The following is a 22,588-nucleotide window of genomic DNA, read 5'->3' on the forward strand; positions in this document are numbered from 1 at the left end:
GTTTAATGTTATGTCAGCTGATCTCTGTTGAAAGTTTGGTTGAAGGAAATGGAACTGATAATGTGTTCAGCTGCTTCAGCTGTGTCTTAAAGATGTCTGTCTGCTTGGCCTACCAGTGGCTGAGTCACCATCCCTGGAAGTGTTTAAAAGATGTGTGTTTATGGCTCTTACAGTCATGGTTTAGCGGTGGACTTGGCAGGGCCAGGTTTATGGTTGGACTCCATGATCTTAAACGTCTTTTCCAACCCAAATGATTCTATGATCCTATGCCTGACTGTACCTGTTCTCTAAAAGAAGTCTAGGAAGTCGTAGTGTATTCTTAATGACTATTGTCTCTGAATGGAGAAATCAGAATTTGGCTGACCACAGTTATACAATTCAAAAATAGCTTTCAAAAGAAAATCAATATTTTGCATCGTGCTTAACTTCTAATACACTCTGGCAGAGTCTGGGGTCTGCATTTGTGTGAGGTTTGCACTTTATTCTTATGTTGAAGATGATTCACTTTTAATACGCATCTGGAAGTAGAGCAAGACATTAAACCGGTAAGGATGTTTTAAACTAATTTTCCTTGGAAAATACTGGTAAACAATGGTACTACTAAAGTAGGAACTGCTATGAGAAATTCCTAACTTAAAGAAATTATTAAAGTTGTGTAGGATTTTCCATTTTCTAATCAGCCAGTACGTGATTTTGCCTCAGATTGTTGTGAAGCTAAGCAGCCTATAATTCCCTGCCCCATATACTCTTCAAGCATTGGCACATCACTAACATTTTCCAGTTCATTGGAGTTTCTTTGGCCTTCCAAGATGCATTAAAAGTTATGATTGCATCCAAAAATGGTGTTGAACCTGTAGTGGAGACCTGGTCCCAACTCCTGACTGTACTTTAGTAAGTATGAGGAATTATTTGTCTATGTACATTAAAATGATTCTCAAACTGCTGTAACCCAGACCAGAGGTGCAAACCTTAAACACAGTGATCCCAGTTTTATGTAATCTTTGGATTCTCCCTTTCGGCTCATGTTGCAACCACCTTATGGAGTCTTTTTTTTTTTTTTAATGTAATATGAGATCATTGCATGTAAACAGGTTCAAGATGAGCAGCAAGACTCCCTAAGTCTCCCATGTTTCAAAGGAAGACAGAAGCAATACCCAGACCTTGAACTATCCATATCCTTAAAATGTGGAATCAACAGAATTGTTTCTGAAGGCTCTGCCTCTGGACATCAGAAGAGTCAGATGACATGTCACCGGAAAAAGGTAAAACTTGCCACCTCATTTTAATTCCAGGTTTAGGAGAGATTTGCAGGCAGACCTAGGAAGAAAGAAACTAGCACTGGTCTTACAGACTCATCCCCTGCAACAAGCTAGAGAAAAAAAAAAGCAGAACAGAAAGAAAAGGAGATCTGAGCAATCCCAGCCTATGTATATTTTTCATTGGCACAAGCCACCCTCGCTTAGCATGGGCCAGGCTGCTGCTATGGGGACCCTGCTAGGAGCTCAGAGGTTCACAGCACGCATGAGGCAATGGAAAAGCAGCAGGCAGGGACTAGAAATGGCTGAACTTTATTTTTCCAAAGCGAAGATCTTTGGTGGGCTGCAGATTACATTGGAAATCAGACCCTACACCCCAGGATCCCGCAGCTGTCCCTCTCCCCTCTAATTTTTCTCTGTCAGATTCAGAGCTATAATTAACCACAAGGTCTTAGTGATACTATGCGAAAGTCTGTGTGTGTGTGTTTGTGTGTGTGTGTGCGCGCCTGGGCTTACTCACCCCAGTGGGCATAATCCTCTACAGAAGATTGACAGGTTCACATGGAGAGAAACTTTTTAACTGATTCACTTCTAAATGCTCCTTTTGCTCTCTTTTCCCTTTACTGCCCTCTTCCCTCCAGGTGGCAAAGGGCATCGTGGTACTGGGGTGGCTGTAAGAGCTGGCTCCTCTGCTCTCCCACAGCTGGGCTGAGGTACCTCCACTCTGACTCAAGGCACCCTGGTGCAGTCCCTGTCCATTTTGTCCCTCACTGCTTACAGGAAGTTCATCATGGCTGTTCAGGAAAAGCATTCTCAGGGGCAGCAAAGAGCTCTAGGTTAAAATTCAGTTGCTGGAACAGGAAGAGGTGAAATTAATTTCTTGTCTATTCTCTGATGCACTCAAGCCCAAGCTGCACTACAAACAGGTCTGTATGTCTTCTGAACATGCCTGCGACCACTGCCTGTGAGACAGGTCTCAGCAGCAGTGCATTCACAAATGTTTATGTTTCTTTTTGTAGTTGTGCTAAAAGAACTTTGGAGATCTTTGCTAAAGCACTGGCAGCGTATCAGTGCCTCAATCCAAACACGTGGCACTGCCTGCTGAGTTTGCTTGGTTTCTGCTTCACACAAAACCCTGCCAATGGCATCTCCACATTGAACCAACAGCGATCATCCCAGTCCACTTCCATGAACTCCTCTGTATTAGCCATGGTAGAGATACCCAGCCAAGCTCTTTATTGATGTGCTTCTATCTGTAACTGAGCCAGGTTTCTCTGAGTAGGTCCCTCAGCATTTTCCTCGGATCAAACAATGTCCGATGAGATCATGTTGGAGATGAAGGGCTCTGACTTGGCCATGACTTGCCAAGACCTTGTAGTAGGTAAGGGAAAAAATATCTAAAGGCCAAAGTACACTTCTCTCTCTCATGTGAAGAGCTGCTACTGAGGGAACATACTAATCTTCCATATTCCTTATCTCAGCAATTCCTTTAAAGTCACCTGGTATTCGAGCACTGAGAGGAAAAGAGAGAGCGTGATTTGGCAGAAAAAAAGAAAATACACAGGATTTTTTAAAAATAAAACCTCAGAGTATTTCAAATTAAAGTGTCTGCAAAAATTATAGGAAGATACCCTGCATTTTGTTTCAGGAAGGAAGAAGTGGTTTAAACTGGCTTAAACAGGTGCTTGCATGGACCTGGTTTTGTTGAGATTGATGCATAAACTAGCAGGAGAACAGGAAATCGTAGCTCATACAAGGACAGTCTTAGTGGTCCTACAGGAAAGGAAAAACTTTGGAGGAGTCTGTAAGGAGGAGATCACTTGATGCCCCAGTGCATGATAACACAGAGCCATGGATTCCTACAAGTCTAACCACAGGTTAATACAAACTACAAACTGTTAAACTTTGCAGCCCAGTTTTATCTGTGGAAAAATGAGGCACAGAGAGTACATCTGTGATACAGTTTGAATTTTCATTGATTTTCATAGTACTACACTGAGCTACTGCTCCTGATGTAGCAAGGATTATTCTCAACTGATTAATACTGAATTGGGAGTGATTGCTTATATGGGTTGGTTGATTCTAAATCCCACCTTTGCCTACATCAATGTAACACACAATATGACCAGGGCTAGGTTCACCCTGGATGCTGCTGATGATTCCTTTATCTGTCTATGCTGCTGCTGTGACAGGTATAAAACAGGTAATAGACAGAAAGAGTTCAAATATAGAGACTACGATTTGTCAGGCTGCGTAAGACTTCTTTGAATTAAAGCTACTTGCCACTGGAAAGCCAGAGAGTGATTTAGAATAGCTTGGTGTTTTTGTCAAGGCAAAAACCAACAAGAATTTATTTATTTATTTGTTTTGGTTTTTTGGTTAAGGTTTAAATTTAAACTAAACATATGCATGCCTAATCCAATCTAATCTATCTGTGTTCTTACATCCCATTAATCACCGACTTGTATTAGCACCTCGTACTGTCATCTCTGCCACTGCACAAAGCTGCTGAGACCACTGACTCATCAGACATTCTGATGACTTGTCACTGGATTTTGTGTGAGCAGCAGAACAGCTAAGAAGCCAAAATCATTTCCCATTGCAATACTTTAGAGGAACGATACAGACGAGAATGCGTGTAAGCTAATGGTCTCGAGCAAGAGTGGCAAACACTGCAAAAACATGCTGTAAAGCACTTATTTCTCAGAAGATTTCACAAAACTTCATCACATAAAGCAGCGTCATTTTTCAAAACAAGTTGACTTTCAATTGATCACTTCATTTTGTATTATATACCTTATTTAAGAGTACAAATTTTAGAACAGTTTTATCAAAAACAAAAAGCAACCAAATAAATGAAAAACAAGCACTGAAATAATCTAGGACACATAAGGAAAGGCTATGGATTATTTCACAGTTAACTTTCTCTCCACAAGTTGATTTGGAGTACAACAGGATTTAACTTCTTAAAAGAACAGCTTTTATTAGCTCCAGCTATAATCTAGGTCATCTCAACTGTTTAACTGAATGCTTCAGGACACTTCTGTAGGGTTAAAATTTTATAAAGCCAGAATTCAGACCAGGGCCCATGTTGTTGTGAACTATTGCCAAGAGGCGAATACACTTCAGTGGCAAATGAAGATCTCGTATTTTTTAGTTATGCTTATTTTCCACAAGCTCCAAGATAAGCTTCTTCAGGTTTTGCAGTTGTGAATCTTTGTAGATGCCTTCATCAAAACCTTTTCTTCTCTGTTCAGGGTTCTAACCCACACACAGACACACAGCTCTACCAGACTCAGTACTGGGAACATGAGGTGGTTGAATCAGTCACTGCAGGTCAGTGACAAAAAGTTTGTGGTCTGAGGTGTGCTTGGACAAAGCACCCATTGAACAATTTCAGGTAAGAATGAAATTAATGGAAATCCCAATCTGTATGCAGACAATTTAGAAATAGAAAGAATGTTTTGAATTAATAAATTTGGCTAGCTTTAATCACAAAAAGAGCATAAAGGCATCTATCTGTACAAAGCAGAAGGGCACATAGAACATTACCCTAAAGTATGACTGAGCAGCTGACTGCATTTGTAATCTTAACATAGATGTCCCCCAAAAATCAAATTAGGAATAAAAAAAACCACAGGAGCCACTTCAACCTTAAATAAAATTGAAAGCTACTTGTAATTAAATGTAATACTCTATTTTGAGTTGAAATGTTTAAACTGTATCTTAGTATAGCTGGTGATCAGTTCAGAGCATACACACTAGGAGTTTTCTTGACAGTTAAATCCAGAAGTTACAGCTTATTTAGCTACACTACCCATATTGAGATGTATTCAGCAGCTAAGTTACAGTTTCTTGGGCAGGTCAGAGGTGTATCTCATAGGTAAGGTATTGAAGTTGCATACAGAAGGTCACTTTGGAAGTGGCTCTGAAAACTACTTCCATGAAGGACAGATGGATTCAACCATTTAAAAACAGTGAAGGGTTAAAAGCTGTTCCCTTGAGCTTATTTCTGATATTGGTACAGAGTTGAAAACACCAGCTCACTGATTGATGGGTTCACATGGGGCGACCTTCGCATTAGCAACGCTACTCTGGCTGCTGGGTAAACACGGGCAGACGGATTCAGCTCCAGTGATTTTCAGCACTGACGGATGGTGAAGGTATTTCTGATCCACATCACACCCTGCAGATACTGTGAAAATGACTTGGCACGAGGTGGAAAGTATTAGATTCGGGTGGCAAATAATTACCTGATATCAACTGAGGCTTCTTCAGAAAGGTTATGCTGCAAATAACCAGCTTTTATGTAACTTTGTTTTCATGAAGCAATAGAAAGTCACACACATACAGTTTATTTATTTGAGAAAATGTAAACCAGCTACTGACTGATAAAAACTGCTCCTTGGGAATATATACCCCAAGTAATTGTATTCCAGCACTGCATATGGTTCAGGGTGGTTTTGGAGTGGTTTAGTTTGTTTAAAGTACGCATGTTTTTTCTTTTTGCTATAGTTGGTGTTATATATACTTTTTCAGTGGCATGAATTAGCATTCAGACAAGACATTTACTCAGAGCTACTGTGGTTTCATGAGTCTTTGCTTTTCAAACACTTCAACTCAAAAGTTCTTGACTTTTATTCCTTCTATTTTCATGAGTCTGTTGCCTCAGCAGCAAACCCAGCATTTTAATTAAGTGTATGCTCAATAAATACTCATCTGAGCTTCAGGCCTTGCTTTCAAGAAGTAGCTTGTTTGTATATAAAAACGACCGGGGCAAGCATGTGTTGAGAAGGCTCCAAATGCTTTATGCCTATCTTTAGCTGATAGGTGTCCCTTCCGCAGGGTAACATCCTCAAAATGTGTAGTGTGTGAGTGCACATGTTCCTGCAGTGAGTTAAAATAACTGTTTGCACCTTCTGTGCTGCATGTTACCATTCCTGACAGGATAATCCGGTGTGGTTGTATCTGATAGGACATCAATAACAAGCCTAGAAGCTGGCAAGTGTCATCTCCCCAAGATGGAGTGTCTTGTTTCTCTGCTTGTGTTGTGCTGTAAAGCTTCTGTCACTATTTAAACCTTCTTCACTAGAGATGGCAAAATTTCCAGGTGACCCAAAGTTGCCCTCTTTTCTCTATGGTGAAGTCATTCTCCTGGTTTACAAAGCAAAGGAGAACAAATGAATAGGAGTAATAACCATAATACAAGTTTCTGGAATAGTTGAGGGAAAGAAGAATCAGCATAACACTGCCAATGAGCAAAGAAACATCCTTCTGATTTTTTTCCTTCTGCAGGGTGTTTTCTCTCTCCCTAGGCTTTTAATCAGACTTATCCATTTATACAGAACTCTGCATAAAGCAGTACATTTTCCTATAGTTCTGTAATCATGCTTACAGGCTTTTTTTCTTGTATTTTAATTATAAATTATTAATCTTTCACCCTTTTCCGACTCAGTTCTCCTACATCAGTCTCCTATTTTTTACCCCTTCCTTCCTTCCTTTTTTCCTTCCTTCCTTCTTTTGTTCCTTCCTTCCTTCCTTTGTTCCTTTCTTCTGTCCATTCGTCCATCAAGACAATCTAAAGAAAATAGTTTCACTCTGAAGGTCACTGCATGTGGGTTCATTCTCATTTTCTGCAAAATCCATACCTTGCTGCCAAGAGTGTAAGCTGCTTTTGCCCACTTGACCTCAGAGTCAGACACTGCTGCAGAGACTGAAGTTCTCACTGTATACCTTTTCCAGTGGTATTACAGAATTTCTTAAAATTAGAATTGAGACCCTGAAACAGGCTTAGTTTTCTTCAGCAAAACACACTGTTCTCTCGGCTCCCTATGTCTTTAGTGTGTTTTCCCTTTTTTGCCAATGGCACTCCTCTCATCAGCAAACTTTACTGCAATTGATTTTCAGCCTTTTCCTTCATGTCCACACACTTATCTCCACCATGCAGGGATCTAGCTGAATAATGCCAGAGGTAGTTCAGGAAAAAAAATGCTGGGTAGAGCTTGCTGCAGACAGCAGGCATGTTGGACTGTGGCATACCAAGACCTCCCACACTTGCTTCCCACAGAGGAAGAAGACGGGGAAAGAGCTTCGTCATGAAGCTCCACACGGATCCATGCTGGTGGGGAAGGGGTGGCTGTGCCACTTTTTCTGCGTAGAGGAGAACTTGGAGCAATGATGTGCAATGCCCAGTGTCATGCTAAGGTTTCAAGGCACATCTACTCTCCAAGAGCTCCCAAAACAGCCAGGTTGGATGTTGCCCTTTCTCCAGTCTCAGAGCAGGGTATAGTTTGTTAATCATAGGCAGATGAAGTGTGAGGCAATTTTTTCCTAGTTTTATCTATGTAATTGACCATATTTCCTTTAAAATGGCAAGCTGAAGATTGGGACTTATTTATTGAGTCCTGTGAACTCTAACAATGAGTACTTTAGTACAGACTCAGGGTATTGTGTGCTCCCAAGAATAAATCTTGATGTTTGGAAAGGGCGTATCAAACATAGATGGTGCTGTTTGAAGCTGGCTTTTGAGAATGAATGATGGCAGTTACCCAGGGCTGTGTGTCAGGGACACTCTGGTTTCACAAAGCTGTTTGTAGTCTGAAACATTCAGCTGAGTTTTGTTTAGTGTCATCTAGTCAGAATAGTCAGAAAAGCAGTGTGATGCTGGAGGGTAGTCATAACCAAAACGATTCCAGCTGTCAACACAGTGGAGAGACTTTTAATTTTGTGGACCTTAAGCAAAAGACCAGAGTGAGTGGCTGACTCAGTGGTGCATGTCATTCGCTGTGTCTGGGGCTGAAGGAAGGTGTGGTGGCCCTGGAATTATGTGTGCTCAGCACCCCAGCAGCAAACCAAGCAGAGTCAGCTTGGCCATACCAGTGCTGCACTGGGGAGTCGGAGCAGAGCAGGAACAGAGCATGGGTGTCTCTCAGGGCTGGGGCTGGGGTGTCTTATGGAGCCTAGTGCTGCTCTCCTGATTACAAGGCTCCATCCAGTCCAGTGTCACATCATCAACACCACCCAAAATTTAAAGTCAACTCTAATTTACTGGCACATGGAGTGCTCTTTCCCACATGATCAGATCAACGGCTGGTGTGCAGCATACGTGGATTGCTTATCCTTCCCTTTCATATTGTGAACCATGTGTGTGTGCATGTGAGAGAATAGCTACAGAACCAGCCTAGGCAACTATGTCATTTACAGGTCTTTTCCATTGCAAAGGCACTGCAGCACCTCCAGATGAGAGATAGTAGAGAATCAAGCCCATTATATAAATTAATGGTCTGTAAGGGAGCTGGACTCGATGATCCTTATGAGTTCCTTCCAACTGAAGATATTCTATGATTCTTCAGGGCTTACAATATTGCGGATATCATATATTTAACAACTAGTAGCATGAGAACTACAACAGCAAAAAATCAGGATGTAGAGAAGGCACCATTAGTTAGAGCAGAGAGGATCATAATTATCTAGTGCCACAAGCCAGAACGAACCAACAATTACACGTTACCATCAAAATCCCCCAACTGTTAAACAGTGAAGTGATGCTCAGAGGTATTAGCATCTAGAGACACTCCACAAAACTGTTGAAAAATGTGAGGTTTTAGTCAATTTTAAGTCTTCTGTGCCTTTTTCATTCTGATGAAGTGCAAGTGAAACAATTGGAGTTATGGAAGATGGAAAAATCCCTGCCTGTCAAATTCAATACGGATATATTTTTCTTGTTTTTTCTTCTAGGAAAATTCACAGCAGAAATGTGTTACAAATACTATGTATTATTGTTACAAATATCACTTTATACAGTAAGAAATGAAAGAATTTTGATAAATTCAACTAATACACATAAAATCCCTTTTGTTCCTTGAAATGAATATAAGTTATTTATCTTCATATTTGTGCCTAAACAGTTCCTAGGCAATGAGCTGCCAGTAACCTCAAGCTGCAGTCCTGCTGGGTCAAGTACTGCTTAGTCACTTAGGGTATTTTAAACACTAGCTGTAGACTTATTCTTCCTAGCTTTGGCAAAACATTTACCCATGCTTTAGTAAGAACAATTCAAACCACGTTTCTGAGCAAAGCCTGCCCTTTTTCTTTTCCCTTATTCTATCCCTTGTTATTACATGGAACTTTTAAGAAGTTTTGAAATTAGTGAGTGAATTAAGGGCCTGGAACTATCAACCAGAAGCTGTGAGTGGAAGCTGGGCTTTGATGTACCAAAAACGGTCTTGTGTGATAAGGTCAATGTTGCACTCCAGACTTCCTTACACTTACAGTTTCTGACTTCTTCAGGCTTCAAGGAGTAAATGAAAACCACATAATACTGAGTACTGTCTCATCATGTGAAGACATTTGCTGTTTTTGGCAGAAAGCTTTGGATGGCATAAATTTTGAATGTAAGCAAATATGATGCACTCTTTCCCTTTAGTCACAATGGGTAGGATGCAGCTGACAGATGTAGACATCTTCCTCTGAGTTAGATGTCTGGATGCACAGTCTCCCTTTACCAAGTGCTAGTTTCCTCATTGTGACGTAGACATCTAAAATGAGTGAAACAGATCAGATCCTAAAAGTGTTTATTTCTCTTTATGACTTTCAAGAGGACCCAGGGCAACCCACTGAGTCATAAACTGCTTCCTTGCAGACCCCTGAAATTAGACATGCTGAATCTTACCCTAACAATTTGATTCAACTGCCTTTGAGGTTAGCCCCAGGCAACGCCATTGGGTATTGTATTGGTCTTTAAAGGCATTTGGTGTGGAATGCAGGACAGAGACTGTTACTCAGATAGATGCAGGTAAAGGAATATTGCTGAATTTGACTGATACCATGGAAAATTGCTGCAGCAGATTACTAGTGCTATGCACATCCATGACTCTGAGACAGCTGACACAATGAAATGATCTCCCCTAAGCAGGCAGATGGAGGCTGAGGCCTAAGTTGTGACCATGCTGGGAATAACATGGGTGCTGCTGGAGATGGAACAAAAACACAAACTATTTTTATCACCCTGACAGATTTATCCAGTGAGCTTCCTTAAAACCACAGTCTCCTTTCAACAACTCAACTTTCCAGCTGGGAGATACAAATGCTTGAGCCTTTGTGTCTCTCAGGGATTCCCTTGTGCTGTATTTGATGTTTTCTTCACTCTCTTCCCCAAAACCCATAGCAATCACAGTAGTGGCTATGCATATGACATGTTTTAATTCTGCTTGTAACCACTTCATGGTACGGTTAGCACTAATCATGGCCTTCGCTCGCCGCAACAGAGTGGGTTCTCAGAAATCCAAGTGGCAACTGGACACCCTGTCTGCTATGCATGAGCTTAGACTGTGTCTCCAAGCATGCTTAATAATTGTCTGAGAGTAGCAGTTTGCTCTTGTTTTATGTAAGTGAATTTCTCTACTGTCCTTCTGCAGGATCCAATTAAGCAGACGGACTCACCTATTCTAACCTATCTTCTTCCCATCACTATGTAGCAGGAAACCCCTGAATGCAGTGTGCCTGGAAATGGTCTTCTGAGGGACGAGCTAAGCAAACAGAAATACCACTTCAACCACTGCTAGCAAATGACAAGCTGCATCCCTTCATTCTTCTCAAAACAACCTGGCCCTTTGGTTTGGCAGGGTTGTTTGCAGGAGGAGAAATGGAGTGTCTAAAATATGGCATCCTTGTATCTCATTAGAAGTTTCTATGGATGTGATGATGAATGCTGGTATTGACTCCTGTTCATCCCACCACTGAGCACAAACTGGAAGTGAAAATGAAGAAGGAGGAGGTAGCAGCTGCAGTGGTCATTCAGTTTCTCAAATGGAGATAGCCACAAAACTTGGGAGAGGCTGAGAATCTCTAGGAGGCAGCATTTGCACAGAACTATAAGGAGAGAAAGAGGAGATGTGCACATATTTTCTTATGCCTTTTTCAATATGCCCTGATCTCTGATAACTTCCTTCTCCCTACAGTGTGTACAGCATGAAGGCACATGGAAGAAAATTCCATCCAGGAGGAATGACTTCACAGGCTGTAAAATATTGCTTCTGCCCTGGCAACAATTTTTAATAAAGCTGGATGTTTTTAGCAGCTAAAGTCAAATTTGTCTTTAGCATCCTCCCCATTTTAGAAACAGGACTGAATAAACAATTCCTGTCACACAAGAAAACTCTCTTGCTCATTGGAATTGGTGGGCTCTTCGGCACCCTTCCTTGGACAGTAAGTGTCTGACAGCGAGTGGCAGTTATTGAATCATAATGCTGCCAGCTGGGCTAAGGGGGCATCTTAAAATACAGAAAGGGGACAGATATATGTGGCTCAGAGCAGTGTTTCTTGTGACAGTACGCTAATATTTATATTTCATTTGTATTCAAAACTCCTTTTCCTGGGCATGGCTGGTTTTCCCTTCATTTATCTTTCAAGCCGTAATGGAAACCTGGAAGATGTTTTGACAAGCACTGTTTGGAGCTACCAAAGCTCCAGGGAACAGGACACCCAACAGAGAATTGTCATGCAGGACAGCTTTTCATCAGATTTACTGAAGAGTTTTTGCTGAAGAGTTAGGAATCCCAGTCCAGAACAAGTATCTATGTGGATCTGTACAGGGTGGTGATGGGGTGGAGCCTCCTGAAGGTAACAGCAAAGCTGTTACTTGTCTTGTCCATACAGGATGGACACTGGCTGGCTGTACCTGGGACATTTGCTCACCTCTTCCTATGGCTGACAATCATCTGGACCACACCAACACCAGTGGCTCCAATCAGTGAGACAGATCCTCAAACACTTGTATATCACAGGCTGTTTTTCCATGGTGTTATAACACTGCATCCATACCGCATAGGTAGAGTTAGAGCATCACTGAGAGAAGCCTGGACATGTCCTTAGTATCCATCAGGGCTGCAAACATCCCCTGTACTGATGCCCAAGAAACCATATGTCAGAATAGATAACAAAACTTAAACTGATGCGCCCCAAACTCTTTGAATCCTTCACACCTCCTGTGAAGGTGTGAAGAAAAGCCTTTTCTCTTGCTCAGTTGACTTTTTATAAAAAGTTCCCTGCTGTTTAATCTCAACTAACAGTGTTGCAGTTTAAATCAGTCAGCATCAATCTGTTGTGACCCTTCAGATCAATTACTTCTCTTCCAGCTCAGACCATTCTTGCGAATTATTACCACCTCCTAAAAATATGGCTGTGAGGTTGCAAAGTGTCAGTTCTCCTTAGAAAGATGATTTATTAAATAAGTGGAGAAACAAGATTTGGACTATTTTTAGTCTTCTTTCTATGATGCTATACAAAGATTTTCTCACCGTGTTTTCCTGTTCAGCTATGCTGGCTCTGACTTTTCACACAGTGGAAGAGGCATCCACAGCAGTGCTCTCATAGGGCTCTATGCAGCGTCTTTCAATGTTCGGTTTTGTTATTACTAATTTATTCTTTATCTTATGTTCTGCAATAAAACCAAGGGACCTCCCACAAGATTGAGGTCACCTCAGATAAGTGCAGTATCTAAGTTACAACTGACAGCAAAGAATTTACAGTATGTTTTCTATTCACTTCAACTGAAGCGTCATGGAAAAGCCCAGCTACCAGATGAGACTGGTCCAGAGTGAAAGCTGCAAAATGTTATCTGTAATAGGGAAGACTATTTGAATAGAAGAGCTTCTTCTCAAGAAAATGCAATCTTTTGCTGGGCCAGAGCTACTTTTAATGAAAAAATCTTTATCTGAAAGAAGGGTCTTTTCCACTGTAGGATGAGGCTGGCCTGACCTAGAAGGGCTTGACAACTACGGTATTAATGTTTATAGGAGAAGAGTTAGACTCATGTGTCTGAGTTAGACTTTTGAATTAGTTTTGAGCCCCTCACATGCTGAGTGAATTATCCTAGCATGTTTTTACCAGGGATTTTATATACCATCTCTGTCCTTCTGTAGAAAGTTTTAAAAGGTTTTAGGCATGTCTTAGTGCAAAAAGCACAACATTTCTTAAAAGCAAAAAATATGGACAAGGTGGAAAAGCTATCTGTGCCCCAAACATTTCTGCTATTGCTATTTGCCAGAACAGAGGTGAAATACAAAAAGATTCAATGACTTTTGCTAGAATAGTCAAGGAGTAGGCAGCAAACTAATCTGGAACACCTCATAGTTGAGGTCCTTTTCCAGATGTCAAAACTATTTATTTCTTCATTTTAGTTTAGATCCCAGAAATTATAAGCCTGGTTTTTGTTCTTCCTAGAAGTCAGCGGGCCTTTTGTATGGACGGAACAAAGCTAAGTGTGATGGTTTCAGTCTAGGCCTTCCTAGACTTGCACACTAAGTCACAGTAAACTCTAGGTCATCTTATTCCCTGCGAAGCTTCTCACCTTCCTGTGCAGTCAAGGCATTGTACTTCTGTACAAGAAGTTAAAACAAGGAGTTCCTGCAGGCTCCTTTCAGAACTCTAAAAATAAGACTTCTCCTAATACATATCAGTACTAATTAAGTTTTTGCTATTCCTCCCACAGAGGGTTATCAACATAGTTTACAAAGTGTCATCTTTTAGCAACTGCTCAGGAGTTGGCTGTTTCCCATCTCATCCCCTCTGACACATTTACATGTTCTCTTTATCCAAACACACAGATAAAAAAACCTCCCTGGTGTGTCTAGAATATTTTCAACCAAATAGAAAAAAAAATCACTTGCCAAGTTGTTCAGGAGCTGGAAATGACTTGTCACGTCCATAGACCAGTAATTCTTTTTATTTTTAAATGACTAAGCATGTTGTGATTAATGGCTCACGTAAAGAGGCTCAAAATAAGTCTGGCATAAATATAGGGAAGGAGGAGGGTAAATGGGATAAGGACTGGATGAGTCTGCAGCAGGACATTGGTGGCGTGAATGGCATAGTGGGCACAGAGGAAGGAAAAAATATTTCATGCTATTTCTAGCTCAAAATTGCAGCTACGGATGGTGATGTTGTCATGTAGGAAGGACTCCAGACACAGAGAAAAGGCAACCTGCACTGCACGGACTTGTGTCTCCCCGAAAGCTGGTGTCTCTCTGGAGGGTACAGAGGGCCTCATTGCCCCAATAGCAGGGCAATACATAAAAGCTGATAGTACTCTTGCCTGGAGCTATATCCATATCTCCTGGAGTGTTTCTACCCAGTGTTTTACTATACAACATATTTTGCTATTCCTCTACCAGAAGCAATGTTTTCCAGCTGCTTTTGTCAGCTGTTAATCTTTTTATATTCACCTCATATTGTGCAGTGACACTTTTGTGTGGAAACACCAGACATGCATTGTTGGCAAACAGGGACAAGCATGTCACTTCAGTGGGCTGTGAGAAGTACAAACTTAGAGCTGATGCAGTTTGTGGGGAAGACAAAGCTGGTGGTGTGGTAAAGGATGGGGAGGAGAGGGCAATTTTTCAGACTATTGATTCAGTCTTGATCATCTGATAGAACAGAACCCTTTGAGCAAAACTAGGTTTGAATAAGTGCAAACGCCAGGGCGTATATCTAGCGGGACAGAATGGAAAACTCTCTCCAGTGTGGGGAGGTAGGCACACATCCTGGAAAGCAGAGACTCTGGAAAGGTCATGAGGATAACTCCAGCCAGATGGTTGAGGCAGAGAAGCGAGTCGGACCCTATAGCTCAGTGAGGAAAATGAGGAATGGAAAATGAGTGGTCTAGTTTTCTTATCAAGAAGCAGCTCACGGTCACAAGCTGCTACGGCATAGCCATGTGCCATCACAGTCAGGTGGGGTCAGAGAGCAGAGGGGAATGATGGACATGGCTCTACCTGTGTGTGTCTACACAGTTTCATAGCACCCTTGGTGCTTGCAATCCCTGTGACTCAGCTGCATCCCAGAAATATCCCCTCCTACAGGACTCCTCACTGTTGCTGGAAGCCCGACGCAGCTGGCAGAGCTGACGTGGCTGTGGAATCTCCAGCGTCATGGGCCAGGTTAACACTGTGCTTCTGAAACGGGTTTGCAGCTGTGAGTGGCAAACCGTGTTGCTATAAGAACAGTTACTGTCAATTTCCAAAGTTGCTTTGCCATTATTCTGTGTCTGAAACAGTCTACAATGACTCATGGTTTCTGAAATAAGAATAACAAGAGCCTAATTTCATACTTTCTGCGATGGTGAAACCTCATTAAAAACTATGAGGTGTTTGGATTTTATGTTGTTCGCACCTTTCCACCTCTGATGGCACAGATTCCTGGGGATAGGACTCTGCTTTGGGGACTAAACAGAATTTTGGTCTCTAGGAAATAGAAATCCTCTTGAAAAAAAACTGTGAAATAAGTTTTCTGGAAGTCCAAAATAAGTGAAATCTTTCCCAATAAACAGTGGTAATACAAAAGGTGTACATAGGCCTTTCCCAGCAATACATAAACACACAGATTTCTGTCACAATGCAATAGCAGAGCTCTGCCTCAGGGAAACAGATTTCCTCTTTTAAAATGGGAAGCCAGAAAATTGTGCAGAAGTAATGAGATGTCTCCAAATTGCTAGAGTGTTACAGGATTGTCATGAAGCAATAGAAGGCCTGTCAGTGCTGTGAACACATCAAGGTTGAGATGAAACAGATCACTTTTTCCTCTCAGCTCCCTCTCCTGTGAAACTTAGGGAAAAAAAAAAACCTTCTACTGAGATGAGCTTGCAACATATAGAGTCATCCATGTAGGCATTAGAAATAAATGTTAGAAATAAATGCTCTATGACTTCCTTTTCCTACTTGGATATTATACAACAAACTGTAATTTAAATATCACCAACTGCATATTAAGTCCATTAAGCTATATTTAACAGTCCAGGCTTATATTTCTTTGTTTGTGATAATATATTTGTCTATATATTTATATAAATATGTGGATATGGAGTATGTATTATTGGGGGTCAGATATTTCCCATGAATATCTTTTTCTGAATGGAAATTTAGTCTTTAAGAGCTTTGAATTTCCCTGTGGCACTTCTGCTGGAGATTTTTACTCCCCATTGGGAAAAATAAAATGCTTTGTTTTGAATTAGCTCAACCTAAATTGAAATACTTTGGTTTGTCAAACTGAATTAAAACATTTCATGAAGGGGCAGTTCAGCTTTAATTTATGTCCACAAGAGTTACTGTGTGCCTTGTGGACATTTTAATTTATAGACATCATACTCCCATAATGCATTATAATCGTCTCTCTCATTAAATTTCTGCAATGTCAGATGGCCACAAAACATCACAAGACGCTGGCTGGGAACTTCATCGGCCGAGAAGCATGATGTATCACCCTCAGGAGGCACTACAGCAGTTCCAAGGGACGCACAGTTATATCAAACCAAGCTGAAGCTAAACTTTTTCTGAGAAAGGACACATTTGCTTTCAGTAAAAACATTACTGTTTCGGCATTTCTTCCAGATGTGCATCCAAAATAAATGTTGACATCAGAACTTTCTATAGAACAAAACATATAAATTTTGACAACTTTGCTGGGTTAAAAAGAAATTCTACTTTCAAGGTTTTAAGTTCTTTTCCCAATCTCTTACATGGGAGCATGCACTGTAGTTTTTTATGCAGCACAAGTGACCTGCCAACTAGGTAGAATTATTTGCCGTGACTTGGGTCAGGAGGACGAGGGGAATCTGGTGAATTTCAATAAAAGCTTGAAACTTCCACAGGCGTGAGAAATGGTAGATCAGAGGAACAAGGGCACAGGAGTAGATGAATTTTGGAAGATGCTTCTAACACTGAAAAATAATTATATAGCATGAAAGTTAGTAAATTCAGAGTCACGATTGCCTTGGTGAGTCTATGCCTGTTAATTGCATTCTGGTAAGGTCTTTAATTACATCAGCACACAACACAGGACATAAAGCTTGGAAAATATTTACATTACAGTTCTGCATTAAATCTATTCAGGCATAGAAATGTGACATATCTTGGGGTGATGCTGAAAGAAGGCAGAGACTGTTATGGAGCAGGTGCTCAGGTGATGATGGACCATATAGTTTGTTATGAGCTGAGTGTCAAGAGTGTGTGGCATAAAGCCTTGACACAGCACCAAAGGACTTTGACTCCAGTTGATATTGCACGGAACTGTAAGAATACAGTATGCAATTACCTAGGTTGACCTTCAACAAGGACACCATAGCTAAGACCTTCTTTTTTATTAAAAATTGTAAGGCAGATTTAGGATAAGATTTTCAGAGCAGCTTCTGCCAAGGCTGGTGCTCCGGTCAGTGCTGCAGGAGACAAAGGGAAAGAGCAGTCAGTGCTGCCAGTCTTTGAAAACAAGTATGGACAGTGTTTGCAGAGGCTGTATTGAATCACAGTGGAAAAGCAGAACAGCGATTTTATCTGGGTTTAGGATGAGGGGACTTTTCACTTACATGGTTTTTGTTTTTCCTTAGGCTGTCAAGGGACAGGACAGTGTGTCACTGGAACATGGAGATCCAGACTACAGACAACACCAGGCATAGGGTTATGCACAACACCTGATTGATGTTTCCCAAGGAAAATGCTCACATCCCAGGCTGAGAATACCTCAGTCCAGTGTCTGCTTCTCTCTGTCCTTGAGGGCACAATCCTAGTTATAGAGAAGTTAGCTCCATGTAACTGAGAATTTTGTCAGACCCTTTAAGGTCTCCCTGAGGACTGCTGTGAGGTAGCAGGTCTATGTTTAGAAGACCTCATAGGAGACTTGTCTTGCTGGCAGAAATGATGAAGTTTGCTGTATCAAAATTAGTTTGAGCTCTGGGTGCTGCTCTTGGCTGGCCAAGAGACAGAGTCCTATCCGTGCTGCTCATGACCTTCACATAAAATACCAGCTGTCTTCCCCTTCTCTCTAGTTCTTCAAGGTCATGAGAACATGAGATTCAAGTCAGTCGAAGTCAATTTGGTGCCTCTTCTGCTTTCTCTGGTGATGTATCCAGAGCACCCCAGATGAGCATGCCACATAGATATCTTCATTCAATCCTTTGTCTTTCATCTCAAAGCCTTGGTTGGGCTGTATCTGTGTTTATTTAAAAGACTGTTCTGGCATTGACATTGATGCCCAAAGCACATCAACAAGGAATGTTGGAAAACTATCCTGTATACAGCCTCAAAACACCGCCACTGCAGAAGGGGATCACGAACCGTGACAGCACAGACAGGCAGGAAGTCAGATGCATATTCCTAGACTAAGAGGGGATCAGTCCTTTCCCATTTGTACCACATCATGTAAAAACAAACAGGGAAGATCATCTGTGTGGGAATCATAAATTACTACAGGGAAAACTCCCTTCTCCTTTTCAACTTGCTACCAACCTGTAGCAGTCATGGAATGCAATAGGTCTGGATTTTGCATTTTATTTTATATTTGCATTTGTATTTTATAGACTTGGATATGTCAAAAAAAGAACACTTGCTAGAGAGATCCTTTTTTATGTATCACAGTTGGTTTGTGAACTCACACCAACTGGCTTCATGTGTTGCTGTATTTGGCATCTCCCTGGAGAAGGAGGAATCTCCCTTCTGTCCTTTCCCAGGAGGTGACCTCCATTCTTTAGAAAGATAGCGATTAGCTGAGCTAGCAGAGCATGTGCAAAACACTTCTGTGGAGAATGGAAAGTGCTGCATGGCTTCAGCAGAGTCCTGCTACTCACACAGCACTGACAACTGTGGAGAGAAAGGAAGAGGTCTAGAGAGTACAAAAGGGGCTGGGGCACACAGGGTAGTGTGGCTAATGAACATCACCTTCATGGTTAAAATAGTTGGTTTAAATTAAAGGAAGGTGATTATCGTTATTTTTAGATTGATTAGTGTGCAAAATTGGTGTCCTAGGCTTATAAATGGTGTCTTAATACTGAAAAAAAAGAAAGGAAAAGGTGAAGGACAATGAGAAAATTAGGTTGGCCATGCTGATAATGCAGGCATCATATATGGATGTCAGATATGGTTTATGTAGACATACACACATGTGCAGTAGCACATATAGAAGAGACACACATCCTAGACCATATACAAAACAGGGAAGATTTCAGTTAGCCAGGTTGTTTTGCTAGATCTAAGAAATCCAGTGCAGATTAATTTGCTCAGTATTGGTGCTTGCTAATGCCAAATGCCGGCATGCTATCAGCTGATTGTTAGCAAGGTGTAAATAAAAATAAAACACAGAAATTAAAATAAAATAAAAATAAAATAAAAGAGGAGATAGCTTGCACCCTGATGTGCTGCTAAAGCTGTGCCTCTCAGGATGTGGATTTTCTTGGAGAAAATTTGAACTTGTAGCTGTAATTTTGCGTAGAAACAACCGTCATGAGAAGAATGATGGTCAAAATGGTCATAACCATCATATCAGGCACCATAATGTGAAGAGATCAAAAAAAACTAAAAAGAATGTGTTCCCCTGAAAGGAAGCCAAGAGCCCATGCAATTCCTAGAGAACAAAACTTGGAAAGTAGCCCAAGAAAAGATCTATTGCATTAGTGTAGTGTACTGGTAGATGAGGCACAGTCCAAGGGTGACTGAGTCAAACTGTAACTATGAAAGTTTAAATATCTTAAAATTAAATTATCTGACTAACTTGCAGTCAAGATTTTTTTAAGTGCTTCCGGGAGCTTTTTGAATACTGGATTTGATTGCTCAAGTTTGGAAGAACTGGAAGGATTCCAATGAAATATTAAGAAGCTAATCTGCTGAAATTTTAGAGAGATAAGTGGCATAGTAGGGGAAGTTATAGGTCAGTTAGGGTGATATTGATGCTGGGAAAAAATGACAGTGGGACACAATTAAAGTACAGGAATTCAATGAGTGTTAGTCAATGAGATTTCATGGAAAAGGGATTCTACTAAAATAAATTCAATTTGTTCATTGAAAAGGTTGCATTCCTAGCTGACAAAGCTAATTCTGTTAAGGTAGGGTTCAATTCCTTCAAAATGTGTTGAAATATTTTGCATTCCCATTAAAATCTGTGAATCTGCCAGGGCACTACTGCACATAGTCAACAAATTAGAAATCATTCAAGTGACTGAAAACTGTATTTACTAATGGAGACTCTTTAGTAAAAGGAGTGTGTGTTTCTAATGTAATCCCACAGAAGTGTGGGTTTGGTCTAGCACTGTTGAGTATTTTTTCCGATAATCTGAAAACAAGTATAAAAATTATTTCTAATTAAGTTAGCTGATTGCAGCTTCTGACAGATGCAAAGAAAACTGGACAACTTGTTAGGCTGAAAACAGTTGAACATGCATGTGAGTACATCCAAATACACATACGGCAACAAAAAATGTATGTGATGTTAGCAAGATGGGAAACTCCATTGTCAAAAAAAAAAAACAAACAAAAACCAAGTTATGAAAAGGGCAGTCAAAGAGTGAGAAGACTGAGAAATGTGACCAGGTTGGAAGGGAATGCGTCTGGGGGACAGGTGTTGGGCACAGAGGAGTGCCTTCTTCCTTGTGAGACGTAGTTTGGGGTAGTGCCACCATGAATTTCAGGAAGAATATGGGGCTGGGAAGTGCTCTAAGAACAGATATAGTGGGACTGTTTTAGGGAGTGTTTTAGAATTACACCTCTAGGTAAACTGCAAGCTGGAAAAGTTCCTGTGTTTTACAATGTCGCACAGAAATCTCATGTCCCTGAATTAAGCTGTTGAATTTGTCTGTTGACAGCCTTCTGGTAGGCAGACAAGAGCTCTGCCCAGGTTAGATGGGGAGGAAGCTGTGAAAATGCCTTCCTTGAGAGAGCATATGCAGTGTTAACACCGCCAGACAATTTCTACCTTCTTTAGGAAAAAAGTGTCCCTTGGATGTAGCTCATGTTTATAGGGAGAAAGCCTGGAAATTCTGGAAGAAGGAAAGGGCAACATAAGTCAAGCAAGAATATTGATCAGGTTGAAAGGCTGGAAAGACTTTGTGCCTCAAAGACCAGCAGCATGGGAAAGATCTCTGTCAGTCCTATCTCATATATATATGATATTCTCTGGAAAGCTGTGAAGTAGGGGAGTGAGATTTCAGTGCGTCAGCCACAAGCCACCTTACCCATCCTGTTGATAGCCACTAAAAGGCCAAAAAGGAACAGGCAGGTAGACTATGTGGAAAGACTTCAAAGCTACTGTTTTCTTATGTGTAAAGCTGTCTCCTCACCTAATGCAGAGTAGTTAAAGACCCTTGGACCTGGTGTTAGATTTTTGTCCCAGTGCTGATGCAAAGTAGGCATCAGATTTATGAAACAGAAAGGTTCCGTGATGGTAAAAGCAATGTGATTCAGTTTCTGATGGGAGCCTGTGTTGTTATGAGCTTTTAGGAAGAAAAATATTATCTTTGGCTGATAGCCTTACATGAGGAGCCACATTTTGAAAGTGACCTTGACCTTCCTTCGAAACTTTTAACTCAGCAGAGTTGCTGAGGGGAGGAGTGGAGATTTACTCTTTTTAATTTCTAGATTTGATTTTGCAGCCAGGCCTTTAATTCAAGTCAGTAGCAAGTTCACGAACATATAGACTATACTACTTCTCTGCATACAAGGTAACTGTGTTTGAATTTTATGGCATTTGGGCTTGTGATTTCAAAATATTTCATACCCCATATGTGCACGTGGCTCAAGTGGGCAAGTGAAAATTCACAAGCTATTTTCGAAATGTTTGCATTTCATGCTGTCAAATGAACAATATGAGAATTTGTTGACAATTGCACAGCTGTCAGAATAGCAAATCCAAATCTGGTAGGATGCATTGATTGCATACTGCTAGCCTGCACTGTGGCCATATTGGTGGAACTGTCCAGATAAAGAACAACTCTGGTTAACTCGTGGGGAAAGGGTTTGTGCCAGGCGACAAAAATGGTTGTAGGCATGACAGACTTCCAGGTGAGAGAAGAAAGAGGAAGTTCAGAAAAGATCTTTGAGCAAACTATTTACCAGAGATGTCACATCAAGCCTGCAATGATGGGTGTTTCTGAAGCTGAAGATCTGATAAGTTATGGCACTCTTACTGTACACTCACAGACCCTGCAGAGTGACATGTTTGAAAAGGAAGGAACCAAAGTCATCAGGAATGCTAACAGAGTGGTGTAACAAAAAATACTAAAACAGCCCAACTCTTCATGGGGTGACAGATCAGACAGTCACACAACAGGTTGTGGCCAGCAAAGTTATTATCAAAGAGTTGAGCATCTTCATATTTAGAAAGTAAAAATAAATTACAATAAACTTACCTTTATTATTATAAACAAAGAAATAATGTAAATGCAAACGTGTGGCAGTGAAATGTAGCACAATATATAACTGGATTTACACTAGCTTGATATAAAATGGGTTTTAGAAAGATTTCTTGTATGTTATGCTATTGGATATCAAAAAGAGGAAGGAAATATGGTAAGGGGTCTT

General features: G+C 40.8%; 1 long non-coding RNA gene across 3 annotated transcripts in view; it reads left to right on the forward strand.

Moving 5' to 3' along the window:
• The first annotated feature begins 1,133 nt into the window (after positions 1-1,133).
• LOC108640067 overlaps positions 1,134-22,588 on the forward strand; it is a 41,306-nt gene continuing 19,851 nt past the window's right edge. Inside the window, exons 1-3 of one of the 3 annotated variants that reach the window (XR_001920918.2) lie at positions 1,134-1,262; positions 11,216-11,462; positions 16,447-16,550. This is a non-coding gene — a long non-coding RNA (uncharacterized LOC108640067). Of the gene's footprint in view, positions 1,263-11,215; positions 11,463-11,912; positions 12,252-16,446; positions 16,551-22,588 lie in introns of those variants that run through there. The other 2 variants (XR_001920920.1, XR_001920919.1) reach the window with 2 other exon arrangements.

This window comes from Manacus vitellinus, unplaced genomic scaffold (genome assembly GCF_001715985.3).
Source record: "Manacus vitellinus isolate BGI_N305 unplaced genomic scaffold, ASM171598v3 scaffold_28_pilon, whole genome shotgun sequence".
In the NCBI taxonomy this organism is placed as follows: Eukaryota; Metazoa; Chordata; class Aves; order Passeriformes; family Pipridae; genus Manacus; species Manacus vitellinus.